The 17,779-nt window shown below is 34.6% G+C and overlaps 1 protein-coding gene across 3 annotated transcripts in view; it reads right to left on the reverse strand.

Annotated features, from left to right (window-relative positions):
* DACH1 (dachshund family transcription factor 1) overlaps window positions 1-17,779 on the reverse strand; it is a 456,626-nt gene that overhangs the window by 16,089 nt on the left and 422,758 nt on the right. Inside the window, exon 12 of one of the 3 annotated variants that reach the window (XR_014070377.1) lies at window positions 6,665-6,734. The exons of the other annotated variants lie outside the window; for them this stretch is intronic. The gene's annotated coding sequence lies outside the window, so the exon portion shown is untranslated. The remainder of the gene's footprint in view (window positions 1-6,664; window positions 6,735-17,779) is intronic. 3 annotated transcript variants of the gene reach the window in all.

A 17,779-nucleotide genomic window follows, 5' to 3' on the forward strand; every position in this document is an offset into this window, starting at 1 on the left:
AATAACCCTGTTTCATTTCAATTGGACAGACTTCTGTTCCATCTCTTTTTAAGGAAAATTACTTATTTAGTATAAAAATATTAAGCTGTAAGTCTTGGATAATAAAACTTTCCTGTTTCTCATTCAGTCTTTGATATCATCATGGTGTCTGAATGAAGCATTCCCTACTTTAACAGGCCTATTTAACAGGTCCTGTTTTTTAGGATTTCTGTACTCAGATGAGGATTCACTAAATGCTGGAACTCTAACCAGAGACTGATGACTCTATTACCAAATGCCTTATATATTGAAAAATCATAGTCCTCTTAAAGCTTAAAATAATACTAGTATGTTATGATAATTTGGAATATCATTATATGAGCACTTCTTCTCTACTTACTAAGTCTAAAAACAAATAAATGTAATTTTTACATTCCCTTCATCAAAATAAGAATGTATTATACTGTTCAAATGATTGCAAAGAATGGCCATGCATTAGAGGGTAAAGCTAACAATGAGGGTAAATAATTGCTGCTTTTTTTGTTTATGACTCTATTCAATGTACTCTGATTACTTGAAAGGACTAGTATCCAACATATCGCCATAGAAACAATATCATGAAAAATACATGTCTCTTAATGCAAGAGTTGAATTGACATTTTGTCATAGGTAAATTCTGCCGAATCAACAAAGATGCAAAACAACTAAGGCAAAATATGAATTATCTAATATACCACTATGTATTTTTAGCATTCTTTATTCTAATTTTATGTGTATAACATAACACTGTAAATATTTTGGTTCCAGTTTTATTACACTCACTTTAATGGACAAACTTCAGTGGTGAGTAATCCATCCTTTCTAACTGCCATAAAAAAAAAAACTCCATTATGTTTTCTCTGTTTAAAAAAATATATATATTGGGTCATTCATTACAAATACAGATAGTGCAAGTGAGAGGAATGTGTTAACTCATAACCATTTGGGTATATTTTGCTTCCCAATGTTGCATTTGTTACTTATTATAATCACTTCTTCAGGTGTGGGGAGGGTGGCTTGATGCTGTAGACTTTTTTAGAAGAATGACAATATCAAGATCATGCAAAGAGATTCTATATTTCCTACATAAGACTTTAATGGTGCCCAAAGCTGTGTCTCTTATCTAGACCTTACATTCAGATTACCTCATTCAAGCTCCAGCTCTATGTCTACCTACAGCTTGTTTAAATGCTCAGTTGTCATATCAAAACGAAAAGCAGGAATGTAAACTCATCATCCTATGCTTTAACCTGGATCTCTTTTCTAGATTATCTATTTCAAATTACCAATCACTATTTCCTAAGCCCTGCAATTTGATTTTTCCTTGTATTTCAACCTCCAATCTATTTCTTGCACAACACCAAAGTTTAAATCTTCATTACCTCACTCACTTCCAAATTCATTACATTCTTTACTTCTTTATTCTCACTCTTTACCAACTTCTCCTATGTAATATTTATGTTGTTTATATTTAGGATTTAGTATTGGGTTGGCCAAAACGTTCTTTCATGTTTCTTCCTAACATGTTATGGAAAAATCTGAATGAAATTTTTGCCAACAAGTATATTTTATTTCAGATATAAACAAGGGGGCAGGTTTTTATTTTAATAAATATTTTTTAAGAATCTGTTTAGAGCCATACTCAGAAGCAGCCATAATATTTATTCCTTTTGTTTGCAAAAGTTATATAAAATATGTCAATAATATGGTTTCTCAGAGATTTAGACTTATGACTTACATATCTAGACTTAAATGAATCTTCACCAATCATGCAATTGGAATTAATTGTTTTGTTTGTGCTCTGAAAGCACTTTGTTTACATTTCGGAAGCAATACATCAAAGTATTATTCATGAAAAGAGAATGATACATCTTTTACAGCTTTCAGGAAAAAAGTCAAATTTTGTAATTTCAGATGTAATCTATTAAATTAATTTTAAGTCTTGGAACATGTATGTTCCCAATAGTATAGTAGTGAGTTCCTATTAACAAGTCTAAAAGTGAATTACATTAGAAAAAGCTCAAAGTTTGGCTACCTTAAATGTTTATAATATATGTTAATTTCTAAATAAAGAGAAGTAAAGACACATGATATAGTCATAGTTTAATTTGTAAAATCATTCTTGTTTCTTATAAAAATTTTAATATATAAATATTTCATATTTTTATGTAAGTAAAATTTGAATTACAGTCCCTACCATCCCTGAACACCTTGACACCCACAATTTTATCAACAGGAATTAACTCAATATGTATTTTATTAGAATTATTTGTGCTTCTTTATATCTCATGAAAGTATGAATTATTTAGAAAAGATATCTTTTGCATACTTTCTGGCCCCAGCACTTAAGTTTATAAGCACTTGTTAAAATGAATTAGTTACAGCAGATTAAATACTAAAAAACTTAAAAACTACATGAGTATTGAAGCTAAATGCTAGTTTAACTTTTTAGTCAAATATATTAGTTTTAAAGCAATACATTGTTTAATGCAGGGCTTTTAGAGTCAGCAAAATACTAAACATGGACTTCGAAAATTCAAGAAGATATATATATACATATGTATATATATAATATATATTTTAAATGACCTTCATTTTTTCACAGACAACCATTTAAAATGTTTGTTCTACCCAAATGTTCATGAGATAATTTTCAGAAAAGGATATTGACAGCAAGGCTGTCAGTTATGTTGGAAAAGCATGCTTATCTATGTTTTTTCCATTCCTTACTGCAGTGGAGATTTTAGAGTAATTACAAGGAGGTGTTAAAGTTACAGGAGTTTTAGGAAGAGAGTATAGATGAAAAATACTTAATTGAAAGTAATGAGAACAGCAATTTTAAGGTTTCATTGCAGTTTAAATTCATGATTTTGGCACTTCTAGTATTTTCCTTCATGAGATGCCTTTATATTCTGTATTTATTAGCTTAATTATATGAAAATGTCAACCTCCAGTTAATGTTTAGAGAGGGAGAAAACACAAGCCACAATAAAGATGAAATAAAAATTAAAAGAAGAAAACTGTGAAAACAGTATCTTTATATGTTTGCCATGGTGGTAGTCTAGTTGCTAAGTCGTGTCCAACTCTTGCAACCCCATAGACTGTACCTGCCAGGCTCCTCTGTCCATGGGATTCTCCAGGCAAGAATAGGGGAGTGGTTTTTCATTTCCTTCTTCAGGGGATCTTCCCAATCCAGGAATCAAACCTGGGCCTTCTGCATTGCGGGCAGGTTCTTTACCAACTGAGCCACGAGGGAAGCCCATGTTTATCATACTGCTAACTTATCTTATTGAGAAATCATAAATGCTGCCAATGGTAAAAAGCAATAATCACTCATTATTTTCAGTTCTCACAACAAAGGTCCGTCTAGTCAAAGCTATGGTTTTTCCAGTACTCATGTATGGATGTGAGAGTTGGACTATAAAGAACGATGAGCGCTGAAGAACTGATGCTTTTGAAACTTGGTGTTGGAGAAGACTCTTGAGAGTCCCTTGGACTGCAAGGAGATCCAACCAGTCCATCCTAAAAGAGATCAGTCCTGAATATTCATTGGAAGGACTGATGCTGAAGCTGCAACTCCAATACTTTGGCCACCTGATGGGAAGAACTGACTCATTAGAAAAGACCCTGATGCTGAGAAAGTCTGAAGGCAGGAGGAGACCAGGACGACAGAGGATGAGATGGCTGAATGGGATCACCGACTCAAGGGACAGGAGTTTGAGTAAACTCTGGGAGTTGGTGATGGACAGAGAGGCCTGGCGTGCTGTGGTCCATGGGGTCGCAAAGAGTCAGACTCGACTGAGCAACTGAACTGAAAGAGTCATTGATCCATTAAATATTGTTAAATTTGCATGCAGAATTGTTCCCTAATGTTTCATGTTACAGCACCCCAAGTGTTAAAATATAAAAGTTTGGAATGATGAGATAAAATCCCCCTTCTTTGTTGACTATACAATTTTGACATTAAGAAAATAATGGGAAAGGTGTTTGTATTATCTTTGTTTTGTAAAAATACCATGCGAAGGAGCCAACTGAGTTGTGATAAAACACAGTTTTTTCATGTGAGTTATTTCCTTAAATAAATGCTGTGTTCTAATTTTCTCACAAAATAGTAGAATTGCATTTTGAAATACTGTTGAAAACAAGGCAATTAAGAAGTGCATTTGAGATCAAAGTGGGCAATTAGCCATGATGTTTATGTGATTTTACTATAGCAAAAACAAAACCCTGAAAATCTGGCTATCCTGCAATATAAGTATATAAACATTCTAAAAATATTCACCTTGTGTATGTTTATTTACAGACACTCAAGCATCAATTTTCATAACATTTTTATTTCATAACCTTTTCACTGTATACATCAATGTTATCAGTATTTTGGAATTAGTCAAGATTGTCGTGGATGTGAAATTATGAAATAAGATGATGTGAAAACTGAGCAAAATATTATTTCCATATTTGGATCAAAACAAAGTTTGCTCTGTTGTTACCAAGATAGCTCATCTTCCTTAGTGTTTTCACTTTTTTTAAATGGATGGTCTGTCATGGTATAAGCCATGGCTTGGTAATGACCAATCCCATGTTCTGAATTTGGACTTGACAAAGTAACTTCTTGAGAGTGAGTGAGGAGGTTTCTGTCTAGCCTGCCCTCAAATCAGTTCAATGCTATGGGACCACCTTGCCCTCCTTTGCTATATTAATGGGTAAAACAAGGAGAAACAAGTCACTTATTAAAGTTTGCCTGAATTGCAACTCACTGTAGGGCTACAATAAACTGTCTACAAATAGTGGGGTTATGTGATATGCAGAGACAGTTTCTTTTAGTCACATTTTGATTCTACTGCTGATAAATCTTGAAAAGTTAATGTAAATATATCACACATCTCAACAAGGTCCCACCTGGGAAAGCTATGAAAAATTATACAATTTTTTTTCTAAAAGACCATAAGCATATGAGTGTCATGCCATTAACATTATTCTTTTTATTTATCACATTTACTTCATTCTTTATTTTCTGAAAATTGGATTATGTTAACCAAGATTGGGTCTGAATTCTTAGGGTAATAAAAGCCAAGGAGCTATAATGCATAATTAATCAACCCTTTGAGGCTTCCCTGATGGCTCAAGTGGTAAAGAATCCACCTGCAATGCAGGAGATGCAGGAGACTCACGTTCGATCCCTGGGTTGGGAAGATACCCTGGAGGAGGAAATGTCAACCCACTCCAATATACTTGCCTGAAGAATCTCATGGACAGAGAAGCCTGGTGAGATACAGTCCCTGGGGTTGCAAAGAATCAGACATAACTGAGTGACTAACACTTTCTGCAATATATTTAAATATTTCTGATGCTAATAAATTAAGAGATTAGAATTGTTAAAACCAAAAAAAAACCCCCAAAAATGGCATTTTTAATCTGTTGCAATAATCACACCACTAAAGTGTCTAATAAAATCAAATAAATCTGAATTGCACACATTTGAAAAAAGTATGGGCAGAGAGGCCTCATGATTCTATCACAGAAGTATGTCTGAATTCAAAGCAGGTAGGAGAAGTCATTGCATTCACTTGAAAAAGCTTGGACAACTGATCTTTTTACTTGCGATTTGTTATTTTTACTGTGGTTTATATATTGAAAATCTGACACACTGTGAGTTTTTTTGATTGAGAGAAGTTTTTCTGATTTACTATTATCAGAGAACACGAACTTGTTTACCTTGTTAAGGCTTCCATATTGTTTTTAAAATCTGTCATTTTATATAAAAACGTGTATTTCTGAATTCCTTCAGAAAACACATATGGTAATGCTGAACTTATGGTCATACTTGGACAATAGCTGGCTTGAACCCAGAACCATCTGTGGGTTTAGAAGAGGAATGTATTTTCATTCCTTCTGTCTTATTATAAATCTTTTCCATTTGTTAAATTTCTATTTTCCCAAAATTTCAACTAGAGATAAAGTCTAGACTGAGACTTTATGTACCACTGTGGAGAAACCTATAAGAAGAGAGTCCAAAGACTATGACAACTTGAACCAAGGTAGATCTGAAACTATATTAAGTAGCATGAACCATGAGGAAAAAAATAAACACATTGAATTGATTAATACAAGCAAATATCATTTCATAATGGAAATGAAATAATTAGTTCTTAATTTGTTTACAATGGGAATTTCATAAGTAATGTAAAACCATAGTATAGAGTCAAAATTAAATACAGCACACCTGATTATGTATGGGAATAATTTATGGTCTAAAATCTCCCCATCCAGTGCTCTTTCTCCCAGAGAGAAATAAATAAAGAATGAGAGTCAGATCCAATAATTTGTAGCCATCATTCATCGTTTTATAGGTGTAATTAGTAAGCTTAGTTGGAATTATGTTTGGAGATTTACTATCTCTGGAGTATGATTATCTATGAATTAAGAGTCCGTGTTACTCTACACTAAATGACAATACAAACCACATTAGGAGAAATTTGCTAAAATACAATAAAATATTAAGAAGCTCTAATATTTCCATCTTAAATGAGTCAAAAATAATTTGTTTATCTTTTGTTATATTTGAGAAGTGATAAATAATCATATAGAGTTGAAAATAAATCTCTTTAAGCTATATTGTTTAAGTTGACATAAACAGTGAACTCACAATTTGTCATGAATTTAAGTGTCTTGAAAAATCTGGTGAATATAATTTTCATTTTCCAGCTTAAATCATGCTAAAAGAAAAAGAATGTGTCATATATTGAAAATAAGATAATTTTTAAAAATCCAAATAATGTTTAATGTTTATCAACAATGAATATGATTGAAAGTACTATTACATTAAATTTGTGCATAATTGTAGAAATAGCAAATTCTTATAGCTTAGCCTCTACTTGTAAGTTCTTTACATATATTAATTCACTTAATCTCTATATCAACTCTGTGAGGTGAATATCATGATCATTTCCTATGTTTTTATGATAAGGAACTCTCATAATCAAGTCATTTAATTTACACACTCAATGGTATACAGATAATAAACAGCAGAGTAGAGATTTGTACCCAGGCAGTCTGAATCCAGAACCCACATATCCATAACTGACCATGAACATAATTGCATGTATGTGCATGTATGTCTATACTCATAAAAAATCTGATGTCTTTGCCATTTTGATGGGACAAAAATATCAGCAATACAGTAGATCTTAGCAGTTAAAGTGAGTTACCTAGCCTCACGACTGTAATGAATGAATGTGTCGATAGGAGATTAGCTTTCAGTCCCGCATTGCTCTCCTAAGACTAAATCATATTGGTGTTAATTCTAATCATTTAGAAATCAGCTATTTAAATAAATCATCAATATTACCTTGTAACTGATTAATAATTATCTTTATAACCTAATGGATTTATTTTTCTCTTTATATGAGAGAAAACTCCATGAGAAATTACAAATTATGAGAGTAGTTTCAGGGTTAAAAAATAACCATTGCCTAATGAAAATGCCTTTTTCCTTCCCTGAAGATGAATCCTACAGGAAACCATAGTCAATTTAATTGATATTATCACATTACTAAACTTGACATGGGAAGAACTAGTATATATTTGCATTTTGAATTTTAATCCTTATAAATTTATGCCACCCTCATTATCTGGTTGAACACTGAGTCAGTCACAGCCACTTCATAAATTATCATAAGAGGCAAAGATGGACGTTCAAATAAGGGCAAAGTGTATGGCATCAAAGGGACTCAGAGGTCCTGAGTTCACAGTCTGATGCAAAGCAATTTGCTTTATCACCATGTTCCTCAGTTTCCTCAAATATAAAACGGGCACACTGAAGATCAACAAAAACAATGTATGTGAAAAAGCTATTCAAGCTTGAAATTGCTTTAGCACAGTTAACTGATGTTCTTTGTAATATCCTGAATCACGGCTGCATCAAAAAGAATGAGCACCACTCACAGGTGACCAGCGCCCTTTCTCTAACATCTCTTAACTTCCAGGTTCTCTCCTTATTCTCTTCCTCAGCTTTTTTGAATGCATACTATTTGGCACATTATGAAATTTTGGATTTCATTCCTTCCAAGGCACATCTCTTGCTTTTCACTTGGATCTCTTAGTTTGTGAGAGAAGAAACCCCTGCTGCCTTTCTTCAGTGGGCAAGTTTAGGATAAAGTTAACAGTGTATTGTTTCTACCAGGGAATACCATCAATCTAGCAGTTGTTAAAAATAGCAAATGGGTTTTAATGGACTAATTTCTTTGAAACAGCTAAAATATTTTCAACCAATGAACCATTTCCAAGATAATTAAACATACTGATTTTTCTTATATATATATACCCTCTAGTTGCCCACTATTTAAGCCATAAAAATAACATTACCGTCGAAAAGAGATCAGATCTTTATAAATCTTACTTTTAAAACTAAATAGTTATATTCATTTATCCATTTACCAAATGCCTTGCTACCTTTGACAAAGTGAAATTAGACTTTTTTTTTTAAGTGTTGCTGTTGTAAAATGATACTGAATGTTAAATAATGTGTTTGTTTTTCAGCTGTTGTAAGTCTAAAGAGATTTTTTGAATACTTCAATTATAAAAACATTTAAAACATACAAACTTCCGCAATTTTTATTTTAATGAAGATGAGAAGTTCATTAAAGAAGATAAATATTTCATTAGATGTTAAATAAAACAAAGAGATTTTTTGGCTTCTCTCAGCACAAAATTCCTTTGAAAGATTAATTAATACATGCAAATTATGCAAATTAGACCCATGCAAATATTTTATGAAGACAATTAAGGGAACCATTAATTACTGCTTTTTTTGCTTCAGTGAGATTCATTCATTTAATTTTAATTTCACTTTAACTGTTTTGATGTATAATCTTGCAGCTAAGAACTTTATCTTTCCTGGCGGGTCACTTAAACTTATAAATTTCATCCAGTGAGTGCACAGAAATCTGTAAAGATATTCTCTAGACTATGTTAAGTATCAAGAGAAATTTCTGACACAATGCTCTCCCAGAAACGGGGAAACTGGAAGGGAATGTGAGCTCATTCTTGGACAAGGTTCAACTGCTGGAAAAGCAATTAATTTGCTTTGGCTGTGCTAATATAGGGGAATTAGAAAGTGTGACACAAGACAAATAGAAATAATTAGTTCTCCAAAATGATGTTCTCATTAATATGGTTCGAACAGTAGAAATAAAAAACATTATTGTGGCATGTCTGCATTCTTTCCCTAAGCATGGGAGGTAGAATAATGCACCATAAGCATTTTTACATTTATAGTCTAAATGATGATGTTTCATTTTGTTTTCTAAAGGAAAATTGACAGCAAAAGTTGTCATATATCTCAAATATCTAGACATACACATGCTATAAATTGATCACATACTTTCCATCATGGTGTGTTTATATACCAATTCTTAAAATTTTGTTCATAAATTCTGTAGTTTAGTGAACAGACTTTAAAATGAAGATTCTTTTTCTGTAATTTAAATATTTTTAGACCACTTTTATAACTCTTAAAGTAGAAATAACTTTTCTCATAAAATAAAAGAAAACATTTGTGCTCTAACTTAAAGAAGCTACTCTGAATATTTGTTGAACATTCTATTAATTGACCAGGCTACTTTTAATATCAAAGGGTGAATACAAAAAGAAAAAAACAGATTTTGTGAATATGAACCACAAATCTATATCACTAAACAGTAACTGTCTCCAGCTTTGGTAGATATTATACACATTTTCTATGAGTATAACCTCCAGTGAGCAAGTTACTTATATATACAAAGGCCATCAAATTTTTCCCTTGATAATAAAGGTGAAAAGAACTCAAAGTAAAAAGTTTTTTAAGATAAATATTCCTTAACTCTGAAGGTGATAATATATTGTCTAAAAGCTAAAATGTCTTGATCATGATGAAAAACCAACTTCTTACTCTGTCTACTCATAATGATAAAAAGTATCATTGATTAAAATATACACATACAATTAAAATGACAGGCTATTTTCCTACCTATCTCTGGCACTTCTGTACTGCTGCAGCCAGTCACTGTTATTATAGTACTTTTAACAGTTGGAATTGGACATACATTCTCATTGCTATTTGTTGAGCTCTTCAATGTTTTCTAAAAACGTATCTTAAAATTAATTTTTCTTTCTTACAAACATAAACTCATTTCATTCATCCTGAAATTCTAGAGTCCCTAAATCTCTTTTGCATATTTACACTGTCCACACAGATGTATGTTACACCTTCCAAATTAAGATCCTCTGTGATTTTCATTGACACACGATTTAACTACTCTTCCATATCACTAATTATGATGCTAAATCAACATGGATCTAGCATTGATCTTTAGGGCCCCTTGCTAATATCTGTCCCAATTTCCATTTATCACTATTCTTTTATTATGGTCTTCAGACAGTATTCAAGCCAAGCCAAAAATGTGTTCATGAACAAGACAATTTAATTCAATTTTTTAATTTTACTTAAACTAACAAAATCTTATTATACTTTCCATTAATAACTGCTCTGTTTCAATCCTTAAAAGCAACTTAGTTGTAGGATGTCTATTTCCCACCTCTAAACATCCAGTTCCAATTCATTCTTCCTGATATTCCCTATATCCCCTGAATCTCATAGTAACTACCACCTACTACATTACTCTTCTTAGGAGATATAATGTCAAATATACTATAAATTATGCCCAATGATTTGGCTTTACTTTGCCTAATATTTGGGCAATTGAATAGAAATAAAGTTACATCACAAAACGTCATTTTATGTCACAACTCAACAGAAGCATATAACAGAAAGATATAAGAATGAAACTTATGCTTTTTTTTTCTGTAGGAACCAGGAGTTTAGAAAATTAGCTCTGTGGAAATAACACATTGATAGTAACTTTATGTAAATATAAGTCTGCTGTTGCTGCTATTAAGTAGCTTCAGTTGTGTCCGACTCTGTGCGACCCCATAGTCGGCAGCCCACCAGGTTCCCCCGTCCCTGGGATTTTCCAGGCAAGACTACTGGAGTGGGGTGCCATCGCAAATATAAGTTTAATGAATTACAATTAATACTATTTTTGGACAACTTCATACTTAATTCCTCACTGTGTCTGCTTTCATATATAATTAGTTTAAATTACACACGACATTTCCAACAAAATCTATGGAACCCTTAGCATTTGGAGTTTAAGCATATCTACCTACATTCAAAACCAAGATTTATTTTTTAATGTGTCTTAAAGAATAAAAATGCTTATACTGAAATCATAAATTCAGTATAAAAATTATTCTTAAATTTTATAAAATATTAAAACTCGTATTTCTGAGACTTTCTATTTAATAATGATAACTCCTATTGCCTAGTTAAATGAGTAGTTAACAATGACCTATGATAACTATGGAACATTAGCCTGTTTATTGGTTACTGCTTTCAATCAATATCATCTTTTGTTCAACTTAATCAGTGTTGTTTAAATTGGTTAGCTGTACTGAAACACTACCAAATGCCAGCCAAGGGACTAGAAGTAAATTTATTATTGTTTTGTTCATAGTAATAATTCTAATATTTTTTAAGATAAAGAAGAATAGTTTGAGGCAATCCCTATTGTGATTACACATTTGTAAGTGAATAAACATTAGTCAATATGCATTGAAGGCAGCCCAGAATTCAGTTTTAATCAACTCTTTCCTTTTATTTAATGAAAACCTCCCTCTTTTAAGCTACATACAGTCATTTTATATATAAAAAATTAGGTTGAAGTAACAAAAAAAAATTCTCATAAATTTTGGCAAACACTTTACTATGGGACTAAATCAACACTGTGCTATAAATAAAGATTGATTTTCTGAAATAAAAAGAAAAGCAAATTATATGTTAGAGTAATAATAACTTCAGTGTTTGTTTACCAGTTGCTAGGCACTATAAATATGTTAACTCATAATAATAAAATTTAATATTAACAGCTAGAACTTATCCATGTACATACTATTGCCCAGTATATGCTAAGTGCTTTACTTGGGTTATTTTATTTAATATTCACAGTAACTCTCTGAGGTTAAGCAATTACTACAGAGAAAAAAATATAGTGGAGCAGAGACTTGAATCTAGACCTGACTCCTAACATTTCTCAATTGGTAGATTCTGTAGATCTGTCAAGAGAACTTCCAAACCTACATTAGACTTACGGGTCTTTTTTAAGGATTAGAAATATACACAAGACAATTATGTGAAATCAAATTGAAACAATACATTTGTCAGAGAAGGGTGTAATTTCCTCAGTTTTGCCTCATCACAACAAAGTGACTGATGTTAAAGCCCTTGGACAGACCGTGTCCCAGCTCTTGGACAGGCTGTGTTACAGCTCTCAGACAGATCAGTGTTACAGCTCCGTGTTGCAGCTCAGTTTTATTTAGAAAATAAAGGAAAATACACCCTTAAGGCATGAGGGCATGTAGACCCAAAAGACGAGAAGAGAGAAAGAGAGAGAGCAAGAGAGAGAGAGAGACCCCTCAGCCCTTTGGCTTCTCTTTTTATATGTTTTTCTTTTCTCTCCCTGGGCCTGCCCTATGTAAATTGGGTAAGCAAGGAGTGCTGTTTGTCCTACCTGAGTCCCTCACTCTGGCCCTTGCACTTTTGTTCTATTTTTGCAGGCTTTTCCCTTCCTTGTCTTTTAGCCACTACCATTCTGGACTCCTTTTTCCTATTTTAACTACCTAACAAGATTGCCAGGAGAAATATCAATAACCTCAGATATGCAGATGACACCACTCTTATGGCAGAAAGTGAAGAAGAATTAAAGAGCCTCTTGATGAAAGTGAAAGAGGAGAGTGAAAAAGTTGGCTTAAAGCTCAACATTCAGAAAACTAAGGTCATGGCATCTGGTCCCATCACTTCATGGCAAATAGATGGGGAAACAGTGGAAACAGTGTCAGACTTTATTTTTTTGGGCTCCAGAATCACTACAGATGGTGACTGCAGCCATGAAATTAAAAGATGCTTACTCCTTGGAAGGAAGGTTAAGACTAACCTAGATAGCATATTTAAAAGCAGAGACATTACTTTGCCAAAAAACTCCATCTAGTCAAAGCTATGGTTTTTCCAGTAGTCATGTATGGATGTGAGAGTTGGACAGTGAAGAAAGCTGAGCACTGAAGAACTGATGCTTTTGAACTGTGGTGTTGGAGAAGACTCTTGAGAGTCCCTTGGACTGCAAGAAGATCCAGCCAGTCCATCCTAAAGGAGATCAGTCCTGGGTGTTCACTGGAAGGACTGATGTTGAAGCTGAAACTCCAATACTTTGGCCACCTCATGAGAAGAGCTGACTTATTGGAAAAGACCCTAATGCTGGGAAGGACTGGGGGCAGGAGGAGAAGGGAATGACAGAGGACGAGATGGTTGGATGGCATCACTGACTCGATGGACATGAGTTTGGGTAAACTCCGGGAGTTGGTGATGGACAGAGAGGCCTGGCGTGCTGCGATTCATTGGGTCACAAAGAGTCGGACACGACTGAGCAACTGAACTGAACTGAACTGAACTACCTAACACACTCACATAGATTTTAATATGGTAAGTTTAAGTAGGGTTCAACGTAGAACACTTACAGTGTAGAATCTTGGGGTACCATTTAGCAACCTCTGTTCAAACACGTGGTATAGAAGAAATGAAGAGATTCTTTAAATGTCATATACTAAACTGAATATGGAATTGTGTCTGATTTTAAATTTGTCCTAAGTTCACAGCATGCTAAATTGTAGTGATGTAGATACATATTTTAGGTAAATATGGTTAATTTCTTCATTTCTTTTATTGTCATTTTAAATGCTTCATTTAGAATGAGATTTTCCTCAGCATGTCTGGAAGTGTCTATAAACATGGTATAGGCATAAATGACTAAATAGCAAAAAACTGGAAAACAAACATTTTTCCCAATTGCATACCATTCCCTAGTTGCTACCAGTAGACTGTTGTGAAGTGTTGAAGCCATTAACAGGCAATGAGCTAACTATCCGCAATGAGCAAATGGGCTTCAAGTGGTTATCCTAGAAAAGAGACATGTAAATCTACACAGCAAAGCATGGAGAGAAAACAAAGACTCTGGAGTCAGAAATCTAAATTTAAATGTCAGCAACCCCACTAAATCATAGTGCAAAAGTGAAAATGTTAATTAGCCATTCTGTGTCTTATCTTTAAATTAGAATATACAGGAAGCCTCAATAAATATGAATTCCTAATCCACCTCACTATTTTAATAAGCAAAAACTCCACTTACTATGTAATATCACTAAGTCCAAATGAAAGAAAGTGTATTACTAGGGCATTCAATGTGTGCTGGAACATTTGACTCAATAGAGAAAGGTACATATTTCTCTAATAACCTTACCCTGCGTCATTAAGGTTTGGGATCTGTAAGTTACTAAACAGATAACAACAATAACATGTTAAATAATATGTTAAAAGAACACCATTTTAACAATCCTAACCTAAAAACAATTGGGAAGAAAATAAGGGATGAGAAAAGCAATTGGACTGTGTTATTTCCCCACTCTGATTAATTCATGGTGTGTGTGCGTGTGTGCTCAGTCACTTCAGTCGTGTCTGACTCTTTGTGAACCTATGGACTATAGCCCACCAGGCTCCTCTGTCCATGGCATTCTCCAGGCACGAATACTGGAGTGGGTTGCCATGCCCACCTCCAAGGGATCTTCCCTACCTAGGGATCTAACCCACATCTCTTCAGTCTCCTGCACTGGCAGGCAGGTTCTTTACCGCTAGCGCCACCTGGGAAGCCTAACTCATGGTGTCATCTTTATCAAATAATGTACCCTTACTAAACCTCAGTTTCCTCTCTTGCAAAATGAAGAGATTTAATTTATTTGTAAAGCCTTTTCCCAGTGCGGAGAAGGCAATGGCACCCCACTCCAGTACTCTTGCCCGGAAAATCCCATGGATGGGGGAGCCTGGTAGGCTGCAGTACATGGGGTCGCGAAGAGTCAGCCATGACTGAGCCACTTCACTTTCACTTTTCACTTTCATGCATTGGAGAAAGAAATGGCAACCCACTCCAGTGTTCTTGCCTGGAGAATCCCAGGGACGGGGGAGCCTGGTGGGCTGCCGTCTATGGGGTCGCACAGAGTCAGACACGACTGAAGCGACTTAGCAGCAGCGGCAGCAGTGCTAAAGCAGTAACATCATATAAGTGTGCTTGGCATTTCATCAGTGCTCAATAATCATTTGTTGAATGAATGAATAATTTTTAAATTCAACATGTATCTTCAAATATCTAGGAAGCAGAAAAGAAGATATTAAATTGGAACAAAAAGATTGCTAATGTGAAGGCAAGTTTTTTATGTCCTTTTATTGGAAGAACATTTGGTTTTCTATGATCTGAGATCAGTCAAAAATAGAATAAAAAGCCAAACAGTTTTGATTATGGACATTGAATGTAAATAAAAGAGATGTACTTTCAAGTGGAGTCAAGATTTTGCAAGCATAACTTGCAGATATACTAAGACGTCAGAGGAACTGTGGTCCACGTTCCCATTAATTTCAACAATTACTTTTTGGTTTAAGAGAACGGGTTTTTACTTAGAATGAAAAAGAAAGCTGCTACTTTGAAAGTGAACTTTTTAGACTTTTTGAAAAATTTATAAAAGACATAGATAAAAGAGGAGTAATTCATGATTTTCCCATGTTATACTTCATGTTTATATATTGAATATCTAAACAATATAAGGAGATTAAACCATTTGAAATTATAAGAATCAAATCAGAAAAGAAGCATGAGGTTAATGCTTAAAAAACAAAAAAGATACAGATGGCTAACAAACACATGAAAAGATGCTCAACATCACTCATTATTAGAGAAATGCAAATCAAAACCACAATGAGGTACCATTTCACACCAGTCAGAATGGCTGCTATCCAAAAGTCTACAAGCAATAAACGCTGGAGAGGGTGTGGAGAAAAGGGAACCCTCTTACACTGTTGGTGGGAATGCAAACTAGTACAGCCACTATGGAGAACAGTGTGGAGATTCCTTAAAAAACTGGGAATAGAACTGCCATATGACCCAGCAATCCCACTGCTGGGCATACACACCGAGGAAACCAGAATGGAAAGAGACGCGTGTACCCCAATGTTCATCGCAGCACTGTTTACAATAGCCAGGACATGGAAGCAACCTAGATGTCCATCAGCAGATGAATGGATAAGGAAGCTGTGGTACATAGACACAATGGAATATTACTCAGCCATTAAAAAAATACATTTGAATCGGTTCTATTGAGATGGATGAAACTGGAGCCCATTATACAGAGTGAAGTAAGCCAGAAAGAAGAACACCAATACAGTATACTAATGCATATATATGGAATTTGAAAGATGGTAACGATAACCCTATATGTGAGACAGAATAAGAGACACAGATGCATAGAACAGTCTTATGGACTCTGAGGGGGAAGGTGAGGGTGGGACGTTCTGGGACAATAGCATTGAAACATGTATATTATCATATGTGAAACAGAACACCATTCCAGGTTCAGTGCATGAGACAAATGCTCAGGGCTGGGGCAATGGAATGACCCAGAGGGATGGGATGGGGAGGGAGGTGGGAGGGGGGTTCAAAAAAAAAAACAAACCAAAAAAGAGTTATTTAAGAAATGTAATTATGGTACATGAAGTTAAATATAAATTTTAAATGGGTGTAAGTGAATGTTGGGTTTCTCTGGTGGCTCAGACCTTAAAGAATCACCTGCAATTCAAGAAACTCACATTTGATCCCTGGGTCAGGAAGTTCCCCCTGGAAAAGGGATTGGCAACCCACTTCAGTATTCTTGCCTGGAGAATTCCATGGACAGAGGATCCTGGCAGGCTACAGTAAGTAAATATTCACAGAATCCAAATCTTGAGTCAAATGTGTAAGAGGAAAGTAACAGAAACGCAGCCAGGAAGAGCAAGCACATTCTGTTAATTCAGCTATCAAAAGTGAAAATTCTGCCGGAATTTGTAATTCTGACTTTCTTAGGAGGAATCACATTACCAGTTGCTTCCTCCAGTCTCCCCCACCAATGTCAGAAAAATGTCAGAACAATAGGAATACTTGACATTCATCCACAAGATCAAAGGTCCTAACTCACCAGTACATTCCTTCAGGGATTAGCAAGCATCACAATGTGTCAAACATTTGGGCACCATGAATGTGGCACAAACATGGGACACACTGATGTGTAAGTGTCAAGCATACCTACAGACACTAGGAGTACAGTGGTGAACAAAGGAGGCGTGGTTCACACTCTGCCTGGCTACCACCCAGAGAAAGGAAGAAGAAAATATTTTAAAAGTGACTGCGGATGCACAGCTGTGATTGTGGAGAAGATATGGTAAAAACCTCTGTGAAGAAGGGCAGGGAGAAACTGCAGGGGTAGATGCGGAATCTGAAAAGCCTTTCTGGATGCTGTGACTTCTAAGATGAGACTTAAAGGATGAGTAAATAAAGGCAGGAAAGAGAGAGAAATGTCACGGGAAGGTGGAGAAAGATGTAAGGCTTTCCAGATTAAAAAAAAAAATCAATGACAGAAGAACAGAGAGTGAAGGGCAAAAGTCATGCTTGTGTGTAAAAGATAAGGAAGGGAGCCATTAAGCTTCATTTTCCTCGTTGTGTATTAAGGAAGATATTGGATTGGGCAGCAGAGAGAACCATAGGGAAGGAAAGTGGTAGAAAACAGGTCGGCAGGAGGAAGAGGGTGAAGAATCCTTTAG

This window comes from Giraffa tippelskirchi, chromosome 12 (assembly GCF_054371585.1).
Source record: "Giraffa tippelskirchi isolate mGirTip1 chromosome 12, T2T-mGirTip1v1.2.pri, whole genome shotgun sequence".
NCBI lineage: Eukaryota > Metazoa > Chordata > Mammalia > Artiodactyla > Giraffidae > Giraffa > Giraffa tippelskirchi.